Source organism: Lipotes vexillifer, unplaced genomic scaffold (genome assembly GCF_000442215.2).
Source record: "Lipotes vexillifer unplaced genomic scaffold, Lipotes_vexillifer_v1.1 scaffold810, whole genome shotgun sequence".
NCBI classification, from domain to species: Eukaryota; Metazoa; Chordata; class Mammalia; order Artiodactyla; family Lipotidae; genus Lipotes; species Lipotes vexillifer.
In genome coordinates this window covers 1,088,214-1,097,255 of record NW_006797357.1, presented here as the reverse complement: position 1 = coordinate 1,097,255, position 9,042 = coordinate 1,088,214, and the positions used below count along the sequence as shown (strand labels likewise).

Here is a 9,042-nt window from a genome sequence, read left to right as displayed (position 1 = left end):
ATATATATATATACCACACTTAGAGCCTCTGCTCAAGGGTCTGAAGACATACCAAAGCAGTTTCAGGAGTAATTATGTTTATGCTTATTACTATTACATACAAATATAAAATATGAAATTGAATAACACTATATGATCATAGAAGATGTTAATATAAAATCATAAAATTTCATAAAAGCATAAAATATCATAAAGTCTGGAAATAAATAGCAATTTTCTAGTCCAATCCCATTTTTCAGGTGGGAAAACTGAGGCCTAACTTGCTCAACTTCTTTCCATCCCCTCTGAGAAACACCAAGAGTTTGGTATTTACAGATCCTTTAGTGGTGAGCCATGCCATGTAGTTATGTGAAATTAAAATGCAAATGACAAACTGAAAATGAATTATTTTTTAACAAAATGACGGGCATGTTAGGTTAATATCTTTGTATAAAGGGCTCTTACAGAAATTTAGACGTTTATCATCCCAAGAGAAAAGTGAGCATGGGACATAAAAAGACAGTTCATAAAGGAGATATATAAATGCCCCAAATATATTCAAGCTCATTAATAATCAAAAATGCAAATTTAAAACAATAATGAGATGTTAGCAATGATTTTTTAAATGACAATTCCCAATGTTGAAGGTTCTAGAAACAAACACTGGCATACAGTGCTGGTGGAATGTCAATTAGTATCTGGAAAGGACAATTTGGCAATGTGTGTCAAAAGCCCTCAAATATGTGCCTAACCTGTACTGACCCAGCAATGTCACCTCTAAGAATTTAAGGAAGAAATCAAAGATTCCAGCATCTATTGATTGCTTACCACGTACAAACCCATATGTTAATGGCTTTATGCACATTCATATTTAATCCTATGAAACACTTGGTGAAGCAGGTCTGTTATTTATTCCCATTTTACCAATGAAGAAACTGAGATTTAGAAGTTAAGTGAATTGCCTAAGACCACACTAGGAGTAACTGGAGATGCTATACCCTAAAATCTGTCTGACTCCACAGTCCATGATTTCATCTGAGAACGTGAGGGTGTGTACTGCAGTATATACGTAAGGGCAAAATGATGAGAGGGACTCAGTGTTTACCAGTGGAGAATTGACTAGGTAAACTATGTGGCATCCATAAAAGGGAACACTGTGCAGCCATTAGAAATTAGGGAAATGAAATCAAAACCATAATGAAGCACCACTTCATACCCACTAAGACGGCTATAGTCAATCAGTCGACCTATCTATAACAACTATTGGTGAGGATGTGGAGAAATTAGAACCTCTGTACATTGCTTATGAGAATGCAAAATGGTGCAGCTGCTGTGGATAAAGTTTGGCAGTTCCTCAAAAATTTAAACCTCGGGCTTCCCTGGTGGCGCAGTGGTTGAGAGTCCGCCTGCCGAGGCAGGGGACACGGGTTCGTGCCCCGGTCCGGAAACCCCTTTCTTTGTCCCTCCCCACCCCCCCACAGGGTGAATCCATCCACCAGGTGCTTGATCACATCCCCCTATCTGTTTTGCACCTGCATTCTGTTGACTGTCCTCTGCCTAAAAAAAAAAAAAAAAAAAAAAAAAAAAAATTAAACCTCGAATTACCATATGACCAGCAATTCAACTCTTAGGTATATACCCCAAAGAAATGAAAACAGGTACTCAACTACAAGTACACAGATGTTCACAGCAGCATTATTTATAATAGCCAGAGGTGGAAATGGATAAACAAATTGAGGGGGGAATGCATGTGTGCAATGGAGTATATATATGCCTGTATAACAATATGTATATGAATATTACTCAGCCATAAAAAGGAATGAAGTACTAATAAAATGCTATAATGTGGATAAACCTTGAAAATATTATGAGAAGTGAAAGAAGCAGACGCAAAAAAGTCACATATTGTATGATTCCATGTGTATGAAATATCCAGAATAGGTAACTCCATAGAGACAGAACACAGATCAGTAGTTTCCATGGATTGGGGGAAGGAGCAAATGGGGGAGAAACTGCCTAATGGGTACGGAGTCTTTTTTTTTTTTTTTTTTTGAGTCTTCTTTTGGGATGATGAAAATATTTTGGAATGAGATAGAGGTGGTGGTTGTACAACACTGTGAATGTACTAAAGGCCATTGAATTTTTCACTTGAAAATGTTTAATTTTATGTTCAATTTCATGTTTTTTAATTTTTATGATTTCACCTCAATTTAAAAATCTTTAAAGATAGGATTAAATTCAATAAAACACAAAAATGCTTATACTATACTACCAAGTGAAAAATGGACACCATAAAAGAGTATTCCAATATGGTCTTACTTCCTATCTATAAATGAAAGATAGGAAGGAAATATGCCAGAACATTAAGGCAGTGAATTGGTTTTGTTTGGGTTTTTTAGTAAGTGTGTGTAAGGTGATCACCTGGTCACCTGCAGCCACTCCAGCTGGTGGGTGGAGATCTCTCCCCTACTGCTGCTCTGTTTTCCTCCAGAAACTGTACCGAAAAGGGCACCTTCTCCAGAAAAAGAGAAGTCAGGAGCCCGAGGCCTTTGCTGTTGTGAACAGTGTCGTCTGGGGTCAATTTTTTTGCCTTTCGATTGTTCTACCCTTGTTCTTGTTTTTGAGTAGGAACAGGAAAAGCTGAAAAGCGTGAAAGATAGAGCCCAGGAAACATAAATCTGGTGTCTCATCCTCAGAAGCCCAGACAAGGGAGCAGCAGGGAAGGAGCTGGCAGAAGGGGGCCTGGAGGGAGAAATGTGGCCCACTCAGACTTTCATCTCCTACTTCTTGGTTTCTCTCAGACAAGGAAACCACAGATCCAGCTCAAAGACTGGAGAGACTCAGCCCCAGTCAGAAGGAGACTGGGTGGTGGGAATCTCTCTCTGATCAGAATGCTCATGTTTCAGCAAGAAAGATAGTCAGAGGGGTACGTTGTCCCATGTTTTAACAGAAGTTGTAAATTGAGACTTTTCCTATCAATTTCCCTACTTCTCAAAGTTTTCAAGTGATTCAAAAATTTTAAAACGCGTCGGATTAAACAAAGCATGTTTGTGGGCCCCATTCAGGCTGTGGGCTGGGCTAGGTCTGCAACCTCTGCAAACACCAGCGAAGCAGCCCTCACCCTTCTAGGCAGCAAGAAGGGGAGCAGCCACCATATTTGAAGATGTATTTAACTTGCAACAAACATGATACTCTTGATCAAGGTTTTCCTGGAGTCCCAAATTTAAATATACATTTAAAAACAAAATAATCCTGAGTTTAAAAGAGGGAAAATAAAGAAGAACTTGATATGTCAGCTAAGAAAAATGATTAAGAAATTTCACACTGAACTGACAATGAGCCATGTTTCTCTGGCTTGTCCACTGTCACTCTCTCCATACTGTTTCCCCACCTGGGATGCTCTTCAGCAGTTCTCTAGCCCACCCTCATGGCTGGGATCAGCCACCAATTCCTTCAGGAAAGTGTCTCTGACATTCCTTTCCTCCCCATTCTAAACTGGGTTGGGCAGCCTGTGGTGGGCTATATAATTGTGATGGTTAATATTATGCATCAACTTGATTGAGCTAAGAGATGCCCAGATAGCTCGTAAAATGTAATTTCTGGATGTGTCTGTGAGGGTGTTTCTGGAAGCATTTGATTCAGTAGACTGAGTAAAGAGAGCCACCTTCACAAAGAAATGCTGGTTCACCAGGAACGGGAAAAGGCAAGGAATGGCTTCTCCCCTAAAGCCTCCCCTGCTGATTCCTTGCCTCATGCCAGGGAAACTAATTTTGTACCTCTAACCTCCATAACTGTAAGAGAATAAATGTGTGCTGTTTAAAGCCTCCAAATGTGTGGTAGTTTGTTACATCAGTCATTGGAAGCTAATACACAGCACTCCTGTGCGTCTATAGCTCACTATGTGTGCTTCCAATAGAGCCTGGTCACATTTTATTAATAATAACAGCGTTTATCAAGCACTCAATAAGTGCCAAGCACGGAGATAAATGTATTAGAGGGTTTTTATTTAAACTTCATCACAGCCCTATGAGATAGGTACAATTATATCCCCCATTCTCCAGAGTCGGAAAGTGAAGGTTAATACGTTTGAACAAGGATAACTTGAGAAAAGATATAGCCCTGATAAGTAGCGGATCCAGGATTCAGACCACTGCACACAATTGTACACAACATTGCCTTTATGAATGGCAGCCCCTGGAGCATGCAGTACACAACCTCAAAACCAACCAGGGTAACCCAAAGTTTAAACTCACAAAGTGATTCAGTCCCCATGCTTTTAGCACCTCTGCTCATGCTGTAGTCTCAATGTTTGTGTCCCTCCTCCCCCCACAAAAAAATCATGTTGAAATCCTGACCCTTAAAGTTGATGGTGTGAGTAGGTGGGGTCTTTGGGAAGTGATTAGGTCATGAGGGCAGAGCCCTAATGAATGGGATTAGTGCCCTTATAAAAGAGGCCCCACAGAGCTCTCAAGCCCCTTCTATCATGTGAGGGTACAACAAGAAGTCTGCAGCCCAGAAGACAGCCTTCAGCCGACCATGCTGGGACCCTGACCTCAGACTTTTAGCCTCCAGAACTGTGAGAAATAAATTTCTGTTGTTTATAAGCTACCCAGTCTATGGTATTTTGTTACAGCAGCCCACAAAGACTAAGATGGCTTATATTCCACTTTTCTGATTATTTTTATGTCCTTCTACTATATTATCAATTCATTAAGACCAGAGACTTTGTATTTTCTCTTACTATCCTCAGATTATAAGACATTTAGGGCATCTAGGAGCTCATGAATAAATGAATGAACCTCTTCCCTCAGAGGCAATGAATCCTAAAAAGCCACAAGGGATTTAAGAAAGAATCCAGAGGCAAGGAAATAAGCTATTTTCTTTCTTTCTTTTCCATTAAGAAGAATGATTTTCAAATTGGACAGGATATAATAAACATTTCTGCAGAAACTGGAGAGTGAGATAAATTAAGCAATAGATATTCATCTGGGCAATTTAAATAAGTTCAAGTCTCTGGGACCAGATAAATGAAACCTCAAAACACTGACGACACTTCCAGAATGGATACTGATTAGTGATCTATGATGACAAGTGAGAAAATGCCCTCCCCCACCAAATTTAGATAGACAAGTGTTCTCCATGGTTTTCCAATAGGAGGAACAAGTAACTAGAAATAAGTAGCTTGTCGCCAGTGGCCTGGATCACACGAGTCTTACTGGATCCATTTTGGCCTGAATGAATCCGCCTGTGATGTCCAGAAGGGGTTTTGTCCCTGGCCTAGTGCTGTTCAGTTTGTTATCAGTAGTTTGAATGGAAATTTATTTATTGAAATGTTTTTTCCTAAGGTGAGAAGAGAGTTAAAATATTAAAGGACAGAGTAGGATTCAGAATAAAGTCTGGGACAAAGACCAAAATCAGCAAAATTCAATTCAATAAGAATATGTGAAAATTTTTCCCATTTAGAATTTTTTCACAGCACAGACCTAACATGGGAAAGAACTGATAAGAAGTGAAAATGATGGGCAGTATTAGACAACCACATCCAGAATATGAGTCAACAGTATAATGCAATTACTTTTTTTTTAAGTAGTACAATTTTAGGCCTTGTTAAGAGAAAACAGTGTCCAGAAGAAAAGCAAGCAAAATCTGATTATCTCTGCACCAGTCAAAACTCATCTGGAGAACCATGGCCAGTCTCAAAACTGTTCTTTTGGAAGGAGATGGACAAGCCAGGATTCAAAACTTGATTTTATTTGGAGGAAAGAGACTGCAGTGATAAGAGGGCAGGGAACACACAGTAAAATAGCCACACATGAATGGAGTGAGAGCACCTGGGGTATCTAGTCCAGAGGAAAGGAGACCCAAAAGGAGCTGTCTTCTTTAAAGAGAAGCAATTTATGACAAAAAAGCAAAACTTATTTTGTGTTGCTCCCTATGACAAAACTAGGACCAATGCATGGGAAGAGGCAAGTCTGTATTCATCACAAAGAACGTTCAAAGAGTTAGAACGCAATTCTTCGTAACATTTTGAATATATTGTTCTCAGTCAGCCTCTCCACTAAGGACATATGGTCTGTAATGGCACAGATGAACATTTTTTAATAGTTATGTATTTAATATGCATTTTTTAATGTTTTAAATTTTTCATTGTTGATAGAAAATTTTCCCTTATAAAAATTGGGTAAAATAAGTGACTCGATTTGGACAAAAAAAGTTAAGTAACTAACAAATGGTATGCAGACAGGGCAAATCACTGAGGCAGTATGCAAATAACTACAGCTTAGGAAACACTGCTGTAGGTTGTGGTATTTCATCTTCAATGTTTTTAAACTTTTGTTCCAGGATCTATCTCCTGCTGAGGAAATGCCTGTCGCATAGTTTTAAATGACTCAAGTATTTATTAATAGAGAGGAAGAGGGAGATAAGGAAAATAAGACAAAGAAGGGAAAAGGGATGAATGACTTGATACTCCAAGCACATCAGTGTGCCTTGTTTACCTTTAGAGTTCACATCATATTGACACTAAATCGGGAGGAATTCAGGGCACCGGGGCCAAAAAATAAATAGAAAGGAACCTAGAGAGGTTAAAAATAAGGTCAGGAAGTAACAAAATGAAACAACTGGGAAAACAGAAACAAATATATATCTAGTGATAAATAATCTGACACACAAATATTCAGTGGGTGGGAAAAACCTAGACATTCCAAGGAAAGACATGCTGGTGATGCCAGGGTCTTTCTAGAACCTAATGGCAGAGACAAAAGTAACAAAGATGGTCCTTAGCTCTCAGGCATATCCCCCCAACTGCTCTTCCTTTGCCTCTGAATGTCTGCCCTTCCCACCTGCCCCACCACCAGCAGCTCAACACGGCAGCATTCTGTCCACAGGACATTTCGAAATCAGGGTCTAAATATTATTTAAAATTGATCGTGAAGAACAAAATATTTACCGTCTCATTTTTTAACTTCCAATGCCCCCTCATCCTAGGGAGCCAAACAACCCAAGCAAAAACAATCAAGGTCAGATATCTTTTATTCTGCATTGCCAACACCTGCCACTGGGGGCTCCAGAGTGTCTTTAGCATCTACCCCTTCCTTTCTATCTCCCTTATCAAGGTTGCCTTCGTTAAGACACTATCATCTCTCAGCTTGACTTGTTGCTCGGCAGGCTCTGACCCCTTCCACATAACTTCAGTACACGTGGCCAAGGTTTTGGTTGTTGTTCTCCATTCCCTCCCCTCTTCAGACCCTTACAGTGATTTCTTATAAAACTAAATGTTGGGACTTCCTTAGTGGTCCAGTGGTTAAGACTTCACCTTCCAGTGCAGGGGGTGCGGGAGCTAAGATCCCACATGCCTCTCAAACAAAATAATCAAAGCATAAAACAGAAGCAGTATTGTAGCAAATTCAATAAAGACTTTTAAAAAACAATGTACCACATTAAAAAAAAATCTAAATATCTAGTGATGAATAAAACCCCTTCACCAGAGTACTACAGCAATCTCACATATCACATTTTCTTCTAAGTAAACATATTTTGTCTATCACAGAGAAATAGTTTAATGTCATTAAAATAATTTTGGTTATGAAGTTGAAAGTCCTAAACTCTAGTCTTGGTTGTCCCACTTACTAGTTCTGTGATCCTGGGTGAGTTATTAACATCTTCATATTTCAAAGAATTGTTACATAATGTCTGTAAAGAGCTTTATACTACACTTGATCCCCTGTAATATAAATATATGCATATTTATATATTAAATATTAAAAATAACTTTCTACAAACATGTTATTTGTTTAGAATCATGGGTAGTACAAAGCTCTTACCAACATGTCATTTCTTTAGCACTTGGTTATTTGCTGCCTTATAATTGTTCCCTTGTTTCATGTGTGTTTTGTCTCCAAGCTTGATTTCATACTTGTGTGAGGCTGCTTCCATCACTTACCCTTTATTGTATCTTCTGCAGTGCCTTAATTGGTTGACTGAGTCCACTGCTTTATCCCATTTTTGACCCAGTAGTTTCCCTTAACCTTGACCTTCAACCTCATCAATGTCTTCCCCTCCTTTAGGAAGCCTTCCTAGAGCTTCTGAAAGAGAACTGGTGGGTTTTCTAACATATGATCCCTTAAGCAGAGAAATTTGCAATGTGGATTTATTTATAATCTGAGGATGGTCTTAGCATAGACAGAACATGTAAGCAATGATGACAATCCCCAGAAAGCTGAGAGATGATGAAATCAAATATATACAGAGAAAGACTCTAGCAAGGTCCAAAATCTATCTGTGCTCACCACTGTCTAGGGTGGGTGTTCTCCAAACTACTGCCTTAAATGTATATTATATATATATATATATATATACACACATATGTTTATATTTATATCTCATGCTCCTAAGCCTTAAGAATTATAAAATTAACAAACTGGCTCTGATCTGATTTCGTCCTTGACAAGAGACTTCCTTAAGCTTTCCAAGTAGTTTTCATATAGAGTGAATTTTCTGGTCAAACGAACAGGAAACATCAGGTCTGCACAATTGTTTTATTTCTGGTTGTAAAAACTGGCATGCTGGCTTATACAGCAATCTCTCATAAGTTCATACAGCATAATATTGGCCTTCTCAAGTCCTTTCAGCTCTGGATCACTCAATGGGAGATTCTTAGAAAACAATGGACTAGAAGCTAGCATAATGATTTTATCAAAATAATATCACCCTATGCAGTCCTGCCTGGGAGATGGTCAGTCAACATCCCTTCCAGAGTTATCCCTCTGTCTCCTCCCTCAATGCACAGTTATAATGGAATGAGTTTACATGGTTCAAATTACAACAGGTTCTATGAATTAACTTTTAAAGCTATTGGCTTAAACAGCCTGCGGAGTTAAAGTAGCTAGTGTAGACACAGAGACACGAAACACATCTACTGTGGAAGATAAAGGGAACCCAAAGAAGCTTGTTGCTCTGCAAACCAGAAAAAGATTGAGGTCTAAAGTTTCTCAGACTTAAATGTGCATTTGGGGCTTCCCTGGTGGCGCAGTGCTTGAGAGTCCGCCTGCCGATGCAGGAGAC

The 9,042-nt window shown here is 39.0% G+C and overlaps 1 protein-coding gene across 1 annotated transcript in view; it reads right to left on the bottom strand.

Annotated features, from left to right (window-relative positions):
* The window catches only part of CDC20B (cell division cycle 20B), a 65,587-nt gene that overhangs the window by 40,646 nt on the left and 15,899 nt on the right, over positions 1–9,042 (bottom strand). The window lies entirely within an intron of this gene.